Here is a 15,321-nt window from a genome sequence, read left to right as displayed (position 1 = left end):
GCAGGACCTGTTAGGGTATCCCGGAAACAAATGTTTAATGATCTGCTCCGGGCAGGCGTTCAGTTTTCAAAAATTGATGGGCAGCCCAATCAGGTTCTCCTTCAGTTGTGGAAGCAACTGAAGGATGAACAAAAATTTCAGAATAAACCCAAAAGGCCAGGGATAAGATTTATAGAGCGGCGACCAACAACAACATGGAATTTAGAAGATTTTATAGTTCCAAATAGGAAAAAGAAGCCACCTCATGTGCCTCGGGTTATGACACCGGAGGTATCGGAGGTAAAAGACTTGAATCTGGCTCAGTTCATGGCTTGACGAGGGATGTCAGTCCTCCTAGGGCCTCTAGACGGGACCGGAGGCCCTATGTGGAACTGACGATATACTGGTCCAGAAAGAATATACAGAAGGTTATGGCCCTAGTTGATACCGGGGCAGAGACATCTATAATATATGGAGACCCAACTAAATTTAAAGGTAATAGAGTGATGACTGGAGGTTTTGGGGGACAAACCATTCCGGTCACCCAAACCTGGGTAAAACTGGGGGTCGGGCGTCTTCCACCACGGAAGTACAAGGTATCCATTGCCCCAATTCCAGAGTATATATTAGGAATTGATATCCTGTGGGGTCTGGCTCTCCATACAACAGTGGGAGAGTTCCGATTGCGGCAGAGATGCATTAGTATCCAGGCAATCCAGACAATATTGAGAGGCCATGCAAAACATGAGCCTATTTGTTTGCCGAAGCCACGCCGGATTACTAATGTGAAACAGTACAGACTCCCGGGTGGGCAGGATGAAATAACAAAGACGGTGCAGGAATTAGAAAGAGTGGGTATTATAAGGCCTGCACATAGCCCATATAACTCCCCAATATGGCCAGTGCGAAAACCGGATGGAACATGGAGGATGACAGTAGACTATAGGGAATTAAATAAGGTCACGCCACCTGTTCATGCAGCTGTACCCAATATTGCCTCCCTAATGGACACACTAAGCAGGGAAATCAAAACATATCACTGTGTCTTGGATTTGGCGAATGCATTCTTCAGTATTCCAATCAGTGAAGAATCGCGAGATCAGTTTGCATTTACATGGGAAGGGAGGCAATGGACTTTCCAGGTCCTACCCCAAGGGTACGTACATTCGCCCACTTTTTGTCATAATTTAGTGGCACGTGATCTGGCTAAGTGGGAAAAGCCAAATAATGTCAATTTATATCATTATATTGATGACCTCCTGTTAACATCCGATTCGTTAGAGGCGGTGAGACAAGCAGCAGATTTGTTGATAGCTTACCTGCAGAAAAGAGGGTGGGCTATAAACCCACAGAAGGTGCAAGGTCCGGGGCTATCTGTAAAATTCCTGGGAGTAATTTGGTCTGGGAAAACCAAAGTACTACCCAGTGCGGTAGTAGATAAAGTCCAAGCGTTTCCAGTCCCTACAACATCAAAACAATTGCAAGAATGTTTGGGTATATTGGGGTATTGGCGCTCCTTTATACCTCATTTAGCTCAGCTATTAAGGCCATTATACAAGCTTACAAAGAAGGGTCAATCATGGAATTGGGGAAAGATAGAACAGGATGCTTTCCAACAGGCAAAACTGGCAGTTAAACAAGCTCAAGCGTTGGGTATATTTGATCCGACCCTCCCAGCTGAACTAGATGTTCATGTTACTCAAGATGGTTTTGGCTGGGGCCTGTGGCAACGCCAGAGTTCTGTTCGAACCCCCATTGGATTCTGGTCTCAGGTTTGGCACGGAGCAGAAGAACGATATAGCATGATTGAGAAACAGTTATTGGCTGCCTATTCGGCATTACAAGCAGTAGAGCCGATAACGCAAACAGCAGAGGTCATAGTTAAGACTTCATTACCAATCCAGGGGTGGGTGAGAGATTTGACTCACCTTCCTAAGACGGGGGTGGCCCAAGCACAAACGGTGGCACGATGGGTCGCCTATCTAAGCCAGAGAAGCAGTCTGTCTTCATCTCCACTTAAAGAAGAACTACAGAAGATCCTAGGCCCAGTGACGTATCACAGTGATACATCAAAAGAACCGATGGTTGCTCCACCAGAGAAGAGTCCCGTTCAGGAAGGAAGATATCCTATTCCTGAAGATGCCTGGTATACGGATGGGTCCAGCAGAGGCAACCCGAGCAAGTGGCGAGCAATAGCATACCATCCCTCTACTGAGACCATCTGGTTTGATGAGGGGGATGGTCAAAGCAGCCAATGGGCAGAATTGCGAGCCGTGTGGATGGTTATAACTAAAGAACCTGGTGACGGCGTCCTGAACATCTGTACAGATAGTTGGGCTGTGTACCGGGGGCTCACTCTGTGGATTACGCAATGGGCTACCCAGGAATGGACTATCCACGCCCGACCGATTTGGGGTAAAGACATGTGGGTAGACATTTGGAATACGGTCAAACACAGGACAGTATGTGTCTACCATGTCTCTGGTCATCAACCCTTGCAGTCACCAGGAAATGATGAAGCTGACACACTGGCCCGAATCCGATGGATTGAGAATTCACAATCTGAAAATATTGCCCGTTGGTTACATCAGAAGCTACGGCATGCTGGACAGAAGATAATGTGGGCAGCTGCTAAAGCATGGGGGCTGCCTGTACAACTATCTGATATCGTTCAAGCATGTCAGGATTGCGATGCTTGCTCAAAGATGAGACCGAGACCGTTGCCTGAAACAACATCCCACATTGCTAGAGGATATAGTCCTCTTCAGAGATGGCAGGTCGACTACATTGGGCCCCTCCCTCGGTCTGAGGGGGCGAGATATGCCCTGACCTGCGTTGACACTGTAAGTGGACTGCTGCAAGCCTATCCTGTACCAAAGGCAAATCAAGCATACACAATTAAGGCACTTACTAAACTGATGTCTGCATACGGGACACCTCAAGTTATCGAGAGTGACCAAGGGACTCACTTCACTGGAGCGATGATACAGCGCTGGGCAGAAGAAAACAACATTGAATGGCGATTCCACCTGCCATATAACCCAACAGGGGCAGGCCTTATTGAACGTTATAATGGTATCCTTAAGGCTGCCCTGAAAACAGACTCTCAGTCCCTGCAGGGGTGGACAAAAAGATTATATGAAACCGTGCGGGACCTGAATGAAAGACCTCGGGATGGCAGACCCAGTGCCCTGAAAATGTTACAAACTATATGGGCCTCCCCTCTTAGGATCCAAATTACAGGCACCGATAATAAGGTAAAACCGCAGGTTGGTACTGAAAATAATCTTCTGCTCCCTGCCCCTGAGAATTTAGAACCGGGAATCCATAAGATAAATTGGCCTTGGAAGGTGCAGGTAGGACCCAAATGGTGTGGCCTACTTGCATCTTGGGGGAGATTATTGGAGGTGGGAGGTTCAGTCACCCCCTCGGTGATAGGTACATGGCCTACTGACATCGTGGTCAATACTCCGGCCTTTTTTGCTAAAGGAACACCTATTATGTCCCTATGGCAGATCAAGACTCCTCCTCTGGTGCCAGATATAGTTATACAGCCACAGATATCTGGCCAGAGGGTATGGTATCGGAGGCCGGGACATAATCCAGTACAAGCAGAAGTATTGACCCAAGATAAGAATACGGCCTGTATCTTGCCCTGGAGGGCGGATCTTCCCCTCCTAGTACCCTTGAAACATCTATATTACTCCCCTTAAGATTGATTCTAAGCCTCTAGGACCATTACTCTGGACTGATGAAACGCAGACGGACCTGCACTTCAAGATGATTTGTCTCTGGTAACATCTATCAAGCACTGGCCCATGGAAGATCATAAACACCCATCCAATCATCATCATTTGAATAATATCAACATCTAATGCGACGGGAGATTGTATCAGCGTCGTGATTGGGTCTCTGTAATAAGGGGAACTCACCTAATCATTGGTTCACGTTGTGAAGGGGTGGAGTGTATGGGAGATCACAATGTGAACCACTGATTGATCAGCTGAGGCAAGTGTGGGGTCAGCTGTGGGAGCACAGGTGAAAGTTATGTAGCTGTGCTCCCTGGAGGGGTGGAGTTCGACTCCACCTCCTCTGAGACCTCATTTAAGGGCTGACCCTCACTGAGGCAGCATCTCTTGGAGATCGCTCACCAGGGAGGATCGCCTCAGCTCTGGTGAGTTCCCTTTTCCTTATATCTTCTGTATTTCTACCATTTTGCTTGTAATTGCTATCCTTGTTAATACCAGCATAGTTATTGCCAATACAGTCTGGATGGAATGAAGGGCATGAAATACTGATGTGCTCATCAAACGCTGCTTGTTAGCTTAGAGACAAGGTGTTGAATTGGTTTGTTCATGTATTGCAAACAGGTTACTTAGCTGCCTTCATTTTAGCTTCAGAAGAACATGTGCAGAATACAGAATTGATTAGAAGAAATAAGAACTGTCTGCATAGAACTTACTCTTTCCTTACACAGGAGAATCAAGCACACGTTTGTATGTGAGTACCTCCAGAGGTGAAACTTGATCCCCCAGATGTAATGAGCAGAGACATTACAATCAGTTCTAACTGTATCTTAATGCTGTGCTGAATAAGCCTGAGTCAGGATGTAAACCACTTTCTCTTTTTTTCTTCAGATGAAGCCATTAATTTTGTCAGCAAGTCCAAAACGACTCCAGAAATATCAGTCAGTCCTTCTGAAGACCTGGAGCTGGTGTGTGAGGTGTCAGCTGCAAGCGGAGCTGTCGTATAGAAGAAAGATCAAATAGAGGTGAAGCAGGACCAGAGGACAACCATCATCTCCCAGGGGACGCACCGCAAGCTCATGGTCAAAAATGTGACCCTGAAAGACCAAGGGAGCTACAGCTGTGAAACAAAAGATGACAAAGCAACATTCCAAGTGAAAGTCAGAGGTGAGAAAATGCTTGGAATCCCAGAGATAAAGGAACACTTCATTTTGTGTGTCTTGCATTTGGAGGATCAACTTACAGCCTCTCTGGTGCAAAACATTTTGGCTATAGGACTTTCTTTGTCATCTAGTGTCATAGCAACACTTTTCTACATGTGCTTTTCCATCCAGGAATGAATTACTGCAACAAACAATAGGCAAAGAGGGTAACTTGTGCAGCTCTTGTAGTCAGCTGGTGTCTGCAGGGTTACAGTGCAAGAGCACACCAGGCATGCAAGGAGTGAGAAAAGGGGAGGTGTTTGATGAGATCTGGTTACAAAATTTGAATGACACAATGAGGTGGAAAGTGCCACTAATCAGACTCATAAATGGCCTGGGTTGCAAAGGCCCACAGTGCTCATCCAGTTCCAACCCCCTTCTTCCTATGTGCAGGGTTGCCAACCAGCAGCCCAGGCTGCCCAGAACCACATCCAGCCTGGCCTTGAATGCCTGCAGGGATGGAGCATCCACAGTCTCCTTGGGCAACCTGTTCTAGAGGGCCATTCCCTTCTGATTTACTGGAAATGTAGAGAGACATCAGAAGAAACAAAGAGAAGGGAGGAGGTTCAGCAGTGCATGCAGGTGTTCTAAATCTCATGTCCAAATCTGCTATCAGACTGCGAAATGTTTAGATTTATGATATGATATGAAATGATATGCCTATTCATTTCCCAAGGCAAAATAGAGGGGAAAGTATTTTCCTGTCTTAATGAGGCATCATGATGGTCCCTGTGAAGGGCAAGTATAATGAAAATGGGGAACTGGAGTAAGCTCTGCAGCAGACTACAGCAAAATGGTGTGACTGTTGTGATGTCCCTGCAGAGAAAGAAGACGTGTTTACAAACAAGGACAAGGTACAAAAGGAGGTGAAGGCTGCACTGACTCAAAATGCCACGCTGAGCTGCGAGGTGGCCCAGGAGAAGATGGAGGTGAAGTGGTACAAGGAGGGGAAACTGATCACCTCGAGCAAGAAGTTCAAGTTGGAGTCAGAGGGCAAACAGTGTCGGCTGGTGGTGATCCAGGTAGAGAAGAAAGATGCAGGGGAGTACAGCTGCGAGGCTGCTGGCCAGAAACTCACCTTCAAGATTCATGTCACAGGTGAGAGAGAACACATTTTGGCCTTTCATTCTAGAATGTTTTAGAAAACGGTCATTAGTTTGTAAGTTTTCCCTGCTATGCTTAAAATTTTTGGAGCTGAACCTTGGGGTGGGTAATTTCTGATGAGGAAATTGAACAAATTATTCTAAATACAGTTGTGAGGCAGCTCCATCTTTTAAAATCTTCAGGAATTTCCTTTTGCTGTGGGAATGAGGCCATAGACAAGAAAGTTCTGATTGCACTTCTCCATTCCCACGTGCCTGTACCACTAGAACAACTCTGCAATGCAGCTGCGTCTCAGGAAGTTTCAGAACAGGGGCTTTGTGTCAAGCACTAGGGGGTGTGCTCTATGTAACATGTTTTTGTCTTGGAAGGGCTCATTTAGCATGGGAGAGAATACTACAGGAATGTTTTGTATAAGTTGATGTTTTGAAGACATAAGTAAATGGCAGCTAGGGGACGAAAGAGTCATGAGAGTCATACAAGAAGCATCACAGAATGCCTTTTGTTGGAAGGGACCTGGAGGATCATCCAGTTCCAATCTCTGTCCTGGAAAGGAACACATTCTTTGAGACTAGGTTGCTCTAACACCCATCCAGCCTAGACTTGAATGTTTTCAGGGATGGGGCATCCATAAATTGCACAACTTCTCTCCACATCATTCTCTTGGGGCATCAGACTGGGAGAACTGATTCATTTTTCTGACTCCTTCCCCAAAACCTGCTCTTCTTTCAAGAGGCCAAACTAATGTATCTCTCTCTTTTCAGAGCCAGAATTTGTATTTACAAACAAGGAGAAGGTACAGAAGGTGGTGAAGGCTGCAACAACAGAAAAATGCCACGCTGAGCTGTGAGGTGGCCCAGGAGAAGATGGAGGTTGTCATCAATTTATAAGCAATGAGCCAATAATGTTCCAATTATAAACTTTTATTAATTGTAGCGGGTAAAACTAAAAGGCAATTCAGCGCTGGGCGACAGGGGGATTATTGTTCCTCCAACTGCCGCGCCGTCCCGTCCCTTGCAACTTCTTTTGTATTGTCCATCCCGAGCGTATTGTCCTTTAATTGGTTGGTTGTGATCGTGCGACTTGGTGTGTCGTTCCTTGGTTGGTCCTTCCGTGGAACTTTGTATCCATCGGGGCGCGCTTTGCCTGTAACTACGCAGAGTACACAATCTACCCATAAAATTAGAGTGTTCTGCAACCTTTGTGGCCTCCATATTCCACCATTATATCCCGGTCCTAATGAACAAGCACTCCACCACAATGCTACCACATCCCGGTCTTAATGAGCAAACATTTTATCACAGAGGTCAAGTGATAAAAGGAGGGGAAACTGATCACCTCGAGCAAGAAGTTCAAGGTAGAGTCAGAGGGCAAACAGCGTCGGCTGGTGGTGAGCCAGGTGGAGAAGAAAGATGCAGGGGAGTACAGCTGCGAGGCTGCTGGCCAGAAACTCACCTTCAAGATTCATGTCACAGGTAAGACAGGTGTTGTATGAAATACAGCAGAGAACAGTAAAGTAAAATCTAGTTTCTATTATACTGCACCTGGATCACTGTAGTCTGTGCTGAGGTTTTTTCCCTAGACTTGATTGCCTGGGTTTGTAGAAAGTATTTGGTTTCAGTATGACACAAAGACCTGTTTCAGTCTGTCTGTAGAGCAATAATTAGTAATATATGTACAGTGGAAGCAATATTCAAGATATTATTCAAATCTCTCCTGTGCCTGAGATCCCAAACTGTAATTCTTGTTCACCTAAACATTTGACTAAGATAAGTATGTGCAGTGAGGCTGGAGTGCATGTTCTACGTGCAGCCTTTCATGGCAGGAGAAGCAGGAACTTCTCCTAGTAGTACACTGCCTTTTTACTATGCCTTTATGTTGGAGGCTGCATCTGGATAGGTGAGTCTGCTACTCCCAGTAAGAGACCTGGTAGAGCTGACTATTGCCAGAGCTCAAAGTAAGATAGATATCTGCAAATCACACACAAAGAACAAAGGACTGCGTTGGTGAGCATATTTCCTTTGTGCCTTTGACAGTCACAGTTGTGGCAATGGTAGAGGCCATGAGGAGTCTGTTCAGGAAGCCAGGAGTACTGTTCTGGGTCATGAAAAGGCAGCCAGTGGTTTGACTATCACATGTTTATGTGTTTTGATGTTTCACAGTGGGTCTTAAGTAAAAGGAACTCAGGTTTTGGTTGCCTGCAGGACAGATGTTCTTTTGGGTTCAATATGTTTGCATAGTGACTTGCAACCATGGGACTGGTGTTCAAGGACCCTCTTGGTTCCTTCAGTTCCTAGGTTCTTTCTTGCCTAGATTTGACACTTTGTTTCAACAGAAGAGCTGATATTCTCTAGTGAAGGCTATTAGTTTGGGCACAAGTGGTAACCTAAACCTGTTCCAACCTGTACATACAAACCTGCAAGTTGGTCTCATTTCGGTCCCTCAGTCAATACTTTTTCTTTTCTTCCCTCAGAGCCAAAACCTGTGTTTATAAACCAGGAGCAGGTGCAGAAAGAGGTGAGTGCTGCCCTGGCAGCAAGTGCCTCCCTCAGCTGTGAAGTAGCACAGGATCCAACCGAAGTAAAATGGTACAAGGATGGAAGACTGCTTGCCTCCTCCAGAAAGTTCAGAATGGAATCTGTGGGCAAAACACGGCGTCTGGTTGTGGAGCAGCTGGAGAAGAAAGATGCTGGAGAATACATCTGCGAGGCTGCTGGCCAGAAGATGACCTTCAAGTTGGAATCAACTGGTGAGCATTCGCTTTGGGAGCACTAAGCAGCTTTTTATGTGGCTTAGAGGAAGACTGGCTGTCTTCTACCCTGTGGGCATGGAACAGCCACAATTCCCCCCGGAACAACATCAATGACCCACACCACAAGTTGGATTCTCCTTTTTAATGTAGTGGTAGCGAGGTGAAAATCTGGCTGTGGAATATTTTTGACTAAGGAACTTCTACTTTAATTTCTAGATGCGCTGAATTACCCTCTGGAGTGTCTTTCTGAATATATAAGCAACCATGGGTGACTATGATCCTGATTTATATCTAGGTTCAGGCTTACTTTTTCAGTTAGGTTAGATCAATAGCTCCAGAGAAGATAGGGAAATACAGCAGTTCACTGATACCATGTGTCAGAAGAATGCAGCTCAGTGCTGGGCAGTTTGCTGCTTCATTCCCTCTTACAAGTTGCACCCAAGGCTGGAAAAGACCACTGAGATAGCTGAGTCCAACCCAGCCCACCCTCACTGGACTTACTAACCACGTCCCCAGTGCCACATACCCGTGGCTCTTGAGCACCTCCAGTGACTGCGGTATATCAGCGTGGTTGCTTCAGTTGTGGGAGTTTTCAGACACTGGCTGTTGTTCTAGCGAGACAAAAAACCAAAACTGATGGAACAGTGTCTATACAGGAAGCAACTGGCTGTCCTGATGGCTGCCAACAGTTTTACACAAGGTGTGTCATGCAAGCTTGCATGAGTCTGGTTTAAAAACTTGCTGTTCTGATGGAAGGAGAGGATGTTGGTACAGGATAACTGCGGGATTTGTGCTCTCCCGACATCCAGTTGCAATCACAGCTTATTGTTGCTATAGAAAACAGCTTCTCTGTAGACAAATTGAGTTAGTTCCAGTAAGTGGCTGAAGCCCTAAGTGATCCAAGGTGAAGCATGATCCAAACTGGAATTTAACTAATTGTAGTAGGGAATCCAAGCCTTAATGAGATGAGTTATTTAAAATATGAGTCCTCCATCTAAAACAGCATTGAACTCTTACTCTGGTTTATGATAGAAGTGAGAGTTTAACAGCAGAAGTCTGAAGTTATGCTCCATATTTCTCATCACTCAAGAGAATATTTGAATATATGAATTCCTTTGGCTATGTTAGAGCTCATAATGAGGTCAGCTGATGTTCTTTAAATGCTCGGAGTCTAGCAATGTGGGGAAGTGGACTGCTATTTGCTGTTGCGCTTTAGGCTAAGAAGCCTGATTTTAGAGGACTGTGGACTTCCCCTTTCCCTTCCCCTCTCCTCCCCTTCTCCCTGGACTGATCCCACATGGTTTGAGAATGATTTCAGATCAAGGTAAATGAGGAATCGCCGTGTGAAAACCTGTTGTTTTACTGCACTATAAGAGACACTTAGTCAAAAGACAAGTGTGTGTTCCAAGCTTGAGATTGCAGGAGATCCTAGAAACAACTCAGCTGCTCAAACCTGTAGTCTGGCTGAATCTTTTATTGTCAGTTTTGGTCAGGAGGAGATGCTTGAGTAAGACAAATAAAAGGTCACGGGTAAGTTGGTCCTTCTTGTGATATACTTCTAGGCTTTCATCAGGGAGAAGCTTAATTAGTCCAAATAATCATAGCAGAAACCACACCAAGAGCATGAGAGTGAAATTTATACTTTCTTGACGTGAAGGAAAATTTTACCTGGTTCTGCCATTCCCCAAATATTTGTTTCCTTATGACAAGAAGAACTTTGCAGAAGTAATTTTTTTTTTCAGTCTTGCGTGCAACACAAAAAGGGGTAAAATCTAGGAGGCCACCTGAAATGTTTTTTCCATCTGGAAGGATCCATTTAACAGCACCCATGGACCTGGTTATGAACAAAACTAAGTTCCCAACTAAATCCACATTCTTCTTTCTCCTTCTCAGAATTGCCTGTGAAAATCAGCAAACCATTGGCAGACAGTAGCGTCATTGAGAAGGACAAGGTCACATTTGAGTGTGAGCTGTCCAGGCCCAACATGGACGTCAAGTGGTTCAAGGTATGGCATGTAATGGTATTTTCCTTTCTGACTTCTCTGGAAATGAATGAGAGCCTTTAATTTCACTTCCAAGGGATGCGAGTCTGAGCTTTTCCTTGATAGCTTTTTCACTGCTCTCTTTTCTTTATGCTCTTTTATTTGCCCAGATCAGCACTCTTTGTTATTATGTCCTGAGTTCATTTATCAAGTTGAAATTGAAGTTTGTTTTGGTTTTATTGTGAACTTTTTAGGTCATGCTGCACAAAATATTGTTGGTTGAACTACAGTACAGTCTTGAGCTTCAAGTCTAACACAGAAATTCTCAGCCGGGATTTTGTAGCCTTGTTGTGAACTGGGTTTTTGGGGTGAAATCTCAGTTTTCTTTGCACCTGACAGTGTGAGAATTTGCTCTGGCACTTTGTGTACCTCCACGGTGCTCAGCTGTTCCTTCCCTTACTTGGGGATAACGTCATTTATTCAAGGTGATGTCCAAACAGGCTTGTTAACAGTCCTCCGCAGTGCTTTAAGCTGTCATAGGTCAGCCAGAATTTATGCATGTTCTATAGCCATTCCTTCATGTTGAAAACACTGCACTGTGCTTAAGCTTCAGCATATGTTCCAGTAAGCACAGTTCCATTAATTCTAGGGGAGTGGGTGAATTAAGCATAGATCTGAAGGCTCCCTTTGCTGAGTGCAGAGATGGAAGGACTAATGGAGATCTGACTTGATATTTTCCCTTCTAGGATGGGAAGGAGCTCTGTCAAAGTAAAAAAGTGGGCATTACTTCCCAGGGAAATAAGAGAAGTCTCATTATTCACAAGTGTGAATATGAAGATCAGGGAACATCCACATGCTGAGCAGCCTAAGACAAGACATCAGCTACCCTAAAGGTTCATTTTATGTTTAACTGAAAGAGCAAATAAATCCTCTTGTGGTATTTTGCACCACGGGAAGAAATGCTTCATGGGCAGTTTGGGCATTTCTTGGTTAGTCCTTTTGGATACCTTTCTCTTTCTTCTTTATGCTCAAGACAGATTTTCCCTCCATGTGTTGCATTGGTTAAACCCCAGTTTGTAGCTCATCATTGGGCTCTGAAGCATCAGACTTGTTACTGAACACACGGGTCTGCTGTGCCCTGGTAGATGCCACCTTCCCAAGGGACGTATGAAATGATGCTTTTTTCTGATTTCCTACTAGATGCTGTCCTCATGTGGCCACTTGGGTTCAGTGTTAGCATGAACATGAACATGTGTCCTGTCCCATGACTTTGGTGAACTCTCATTTTCTCCCTCATTCTGCAACCAGGTTGGGTTGCTGTTTCAGTACTGGCTGTTTTATGTAGCCATTCCATTTGTTCTGGTTTACGTTCTTTTTTATTTTCTTTTTTTCAGGCATCATTTCTATACAGTAGACAAAGCCAGCCTATTACATTTGATTTACAGTTTTTAGCTTTTGCTGGTAAGCATTTCAGCTCTCAGGCAGTTTTACCAACAGCTTTGAAGAGCTGAAATGAACCAGCCTGGACACGATGGTCTGTTTTTGTTGGTGTAATGAATTTATGAAGTTAAACTGATTGACCCCATAAGGTTTTACAGTGTATGACTCACGTCTGGCAGAGTTATCACAGCAATGAGTTTATATACTTAGCATTTCAGGAGGCAAATGGTTGGGGATACTCTTTCATTTGCTTGCGTCTCAGAGTGAATCACTAGTATGTGAACCATCCTTCATCTCCTTTGTATTGCTTTTGTGTGTGTCTGTGTGTGGTTTCCCCTGTGAATTTCATTCTTTCCAGTTATATGGAAGTTCTCTTTTGAGCAGTGAAATTAGATGTTCCATCATCAGTCATAATGGTAAAGCTGAGTTGCCACGTTATCTGTGTCCTTTCTGTCTGGCGTCTCAATAACTGCTGCCCCACCACAATATCTGCCTAATACTTCAGCTCCATGGATGCCTCCTTGTGCAAACTGAGAGCCTGTATTTGGTGTGCATAGATCTGGGCTTACATCTGTGCTGGTAAATGCACTAGTGCATGGGCTAAGCAGTCCTGCCTCCTGTGCTGTGGGCATTGAGATGGGGCTCCTACAAGCTGCCCATTGCAAGATATTTAGAAACTAATTGCTGCGGAGGTTTCCATCCTCTTTTCAGACTAACTAAAATTTGGTTAGTGGGATCAAAACAGAAGGGGCAGGGAGGGAGAGCTGACCAAGGACTACTGATGGAACAACTATGAATCCTTGGTTCCTCAGGATTCCCTGCATCAGCAGTTGGCAACAGGAGTAAGGGGGCTCAGTAGGACACTGTGGAGTAGTGTGAAAAATGAGCGAAGAGAGTTACTAATTGATGCCTCTTGGAAAGTAGTCCAAGAGTGGTCCTCTTCCTAAACTCTCCTCTTGTGTGTGGTTTTATCTTTATGAGGTGTTCATAACAAGTGATGTGTAGATCTCCCTTATCTCATAATGTCTTTGCCTGCCTGCAGTGAATATGCAGGATACTGGATCATATACCAGCTTCTTTGAATTACTGCTCATGTCAGGAGATAAAATCTGCCTATTCTTTGAACTAACACTGGCAAGGGTTAGTTATTCTGGCTACCGAGAGAATGACACAGCAGATTAAACTCTTTCATTTCCTTCTTTGTCAAATGCCTTTTCATCTAACTGTGTGTCCCATAGAAATTCAGAGCAGTGTTGGCTGAGGGAAGTGGAAATATTTATCTCCTGTGTGTATCTGCCACCCTATTTAGACATGCTGGCAGAGCGCAGAGATTGGAGGAGTTGGATTAGGCAGTAGTTTCCCTATTGCTCACAGAACCACTTTTTCTGTGGTCTCCCAGCTACCCTGTGCCCAGTGGCCTATGCAAGATGGAGCGGAAAAGGCTCATTTTATGAACAAACAGGAACCTTTCTGGTCAGATTAATACCTGTGCTTTTTTAGAGAGATTTAGATACTAGAGATTTTAGGTACTGGAATAGGCTCCCCAGAAAGGTGGTTGAATCACCATCCCTGGTTGTGTTTAAGAGCCTTTTGGATGTGGTACTCAGGGATATGATTTAGTGTAGGGTTTTTAGAGTTAGGGTACTGGTTAGGCTGCGGTTGGACTTAATGATCTTCAATGTCTTTTCCAACCTGGGTAAATCTATGATTCTATGCAGGAACTCTTCTCCTGAGGTTAATCCAAGTTGTATCCAGGCCCTTCAGAAGGAAAGGGATATAGCAGCACAGAAATATGGCCTGATTCTGACATAACTAAATGCAGACCTGGAGAGTTAAAAGGGATTGTGTGATGTTCAAAGGATTTTGAAGCAAAGATGTCCCCTAGGTAAGATTTGTGGCTGACATTCCCCATACATTGTTTGTAGGCACACAAGCTAAGGAGAGACTAGTGATGAGCATGCAGAGAAGCCAATGGTTCAGACAGGTTTGTAGTGACACAACACTGTAGAGTTCTGTCTAGTTCTCCTTGGCATAGTTTGGAAAATAAAGATGAGGTAATTGGTGGTAACCAATATGGCTTCATCAAGGTCAAGCCATGTCTGACAAACTTGGTGGCCTTTCATGATGGAGTAACAGCATCAGTGGATAATGGGAGAGCAACTGACATCATCTACTTGGACTTGTGCAGAGCATTTGATCCCGTCCTGCATGACATCCTGGTCACCAAACTGGAGAAAAATGATTTTGATGGATGGACCAGTTGCAGGATAGGGAACTGTCTGGATGGTCACACTCAGAGAGCTGCAGTCAATAGCTCAGTGTCCAGGTGGAGGGTGGTGTTGGGACCAGTGTTATTTAACATTTTTGTAGGCAACATGGAGAGTGGAATCAAATGCAGCCTCAGCAAGTTTGCAGATGACACCAAGCTGAGCGGTGCTGTTGATGTGCTAGAGGGAAGGGATGCTACTCAGAGGGACCTGGACAGGCTGGAGAGGTGGGCCCTTGGCAGCCTCATGAACTTGAGTGTGGCCAAGTACAAGGCCCTGCACCTGGGTCAGGGCAATCCCAAGCACAGGCACAGGCTTAGAGGAGAATGATTTGAGAGAAGCCTTGACCCTGAGGAGAAGAGTTGGTGTGGAGGGAGGTGTCCCTGCCTATAGCAGGGGGACTGGAACTAAATGACCTTAAAGATTCAGTCAGTTCTATTGTTTTTCTACCCTTAATTTTGCTTGAAAGGTTTTAGAATAAATGAGATTCTGGTTTCCATGAAAACTGTTTGCAGGGAGCTCCATTGTAGCTAGTAGGTCTGTCTTTAAGTTCAAGGGCAATAATGCATTGACTGTGTTGAAGAGAGAAATGACTCAGGAATGGATGATGGTTTAGAATAAAACATAATCCTACTTATTTTCTATGCAAATATGTGTAAGGAAAAGATGCTGCACTCAGTTCTGGAAATACCCTGACAAATATATCTCTACTGTTTCACAGCTGGAGATATCAAGATTGTTAAAGCACTGGAAGATGTGGAAGTGAATGAATATGGGAGTGCATCTTTTGTCTGTGAGATTTCACACGATGAGGTTCAGACCCAGTGGTACAAAGAGGACAACAAGCTGAAG

The sequence above is a fragment of the Coturnix japonica genome, chromosome 10, assembly GCF_054131305.1.
Source record: "Coturnix japonica strain WE chromosome 10, WE-NBRP24, whole genome shotgun sequence".
In the NCBI taxonomy this organism is placed as follows: Eukaryota; Metazoa; Chordata; class Aves; order Galliformes; family Phasianidae; genus Coturnix; species Coturnix japonica.
The sequence above is the reverse complement of the archived record's forward strand: the minus strand, read 5'-3'. Positions refer to the sequence as shown.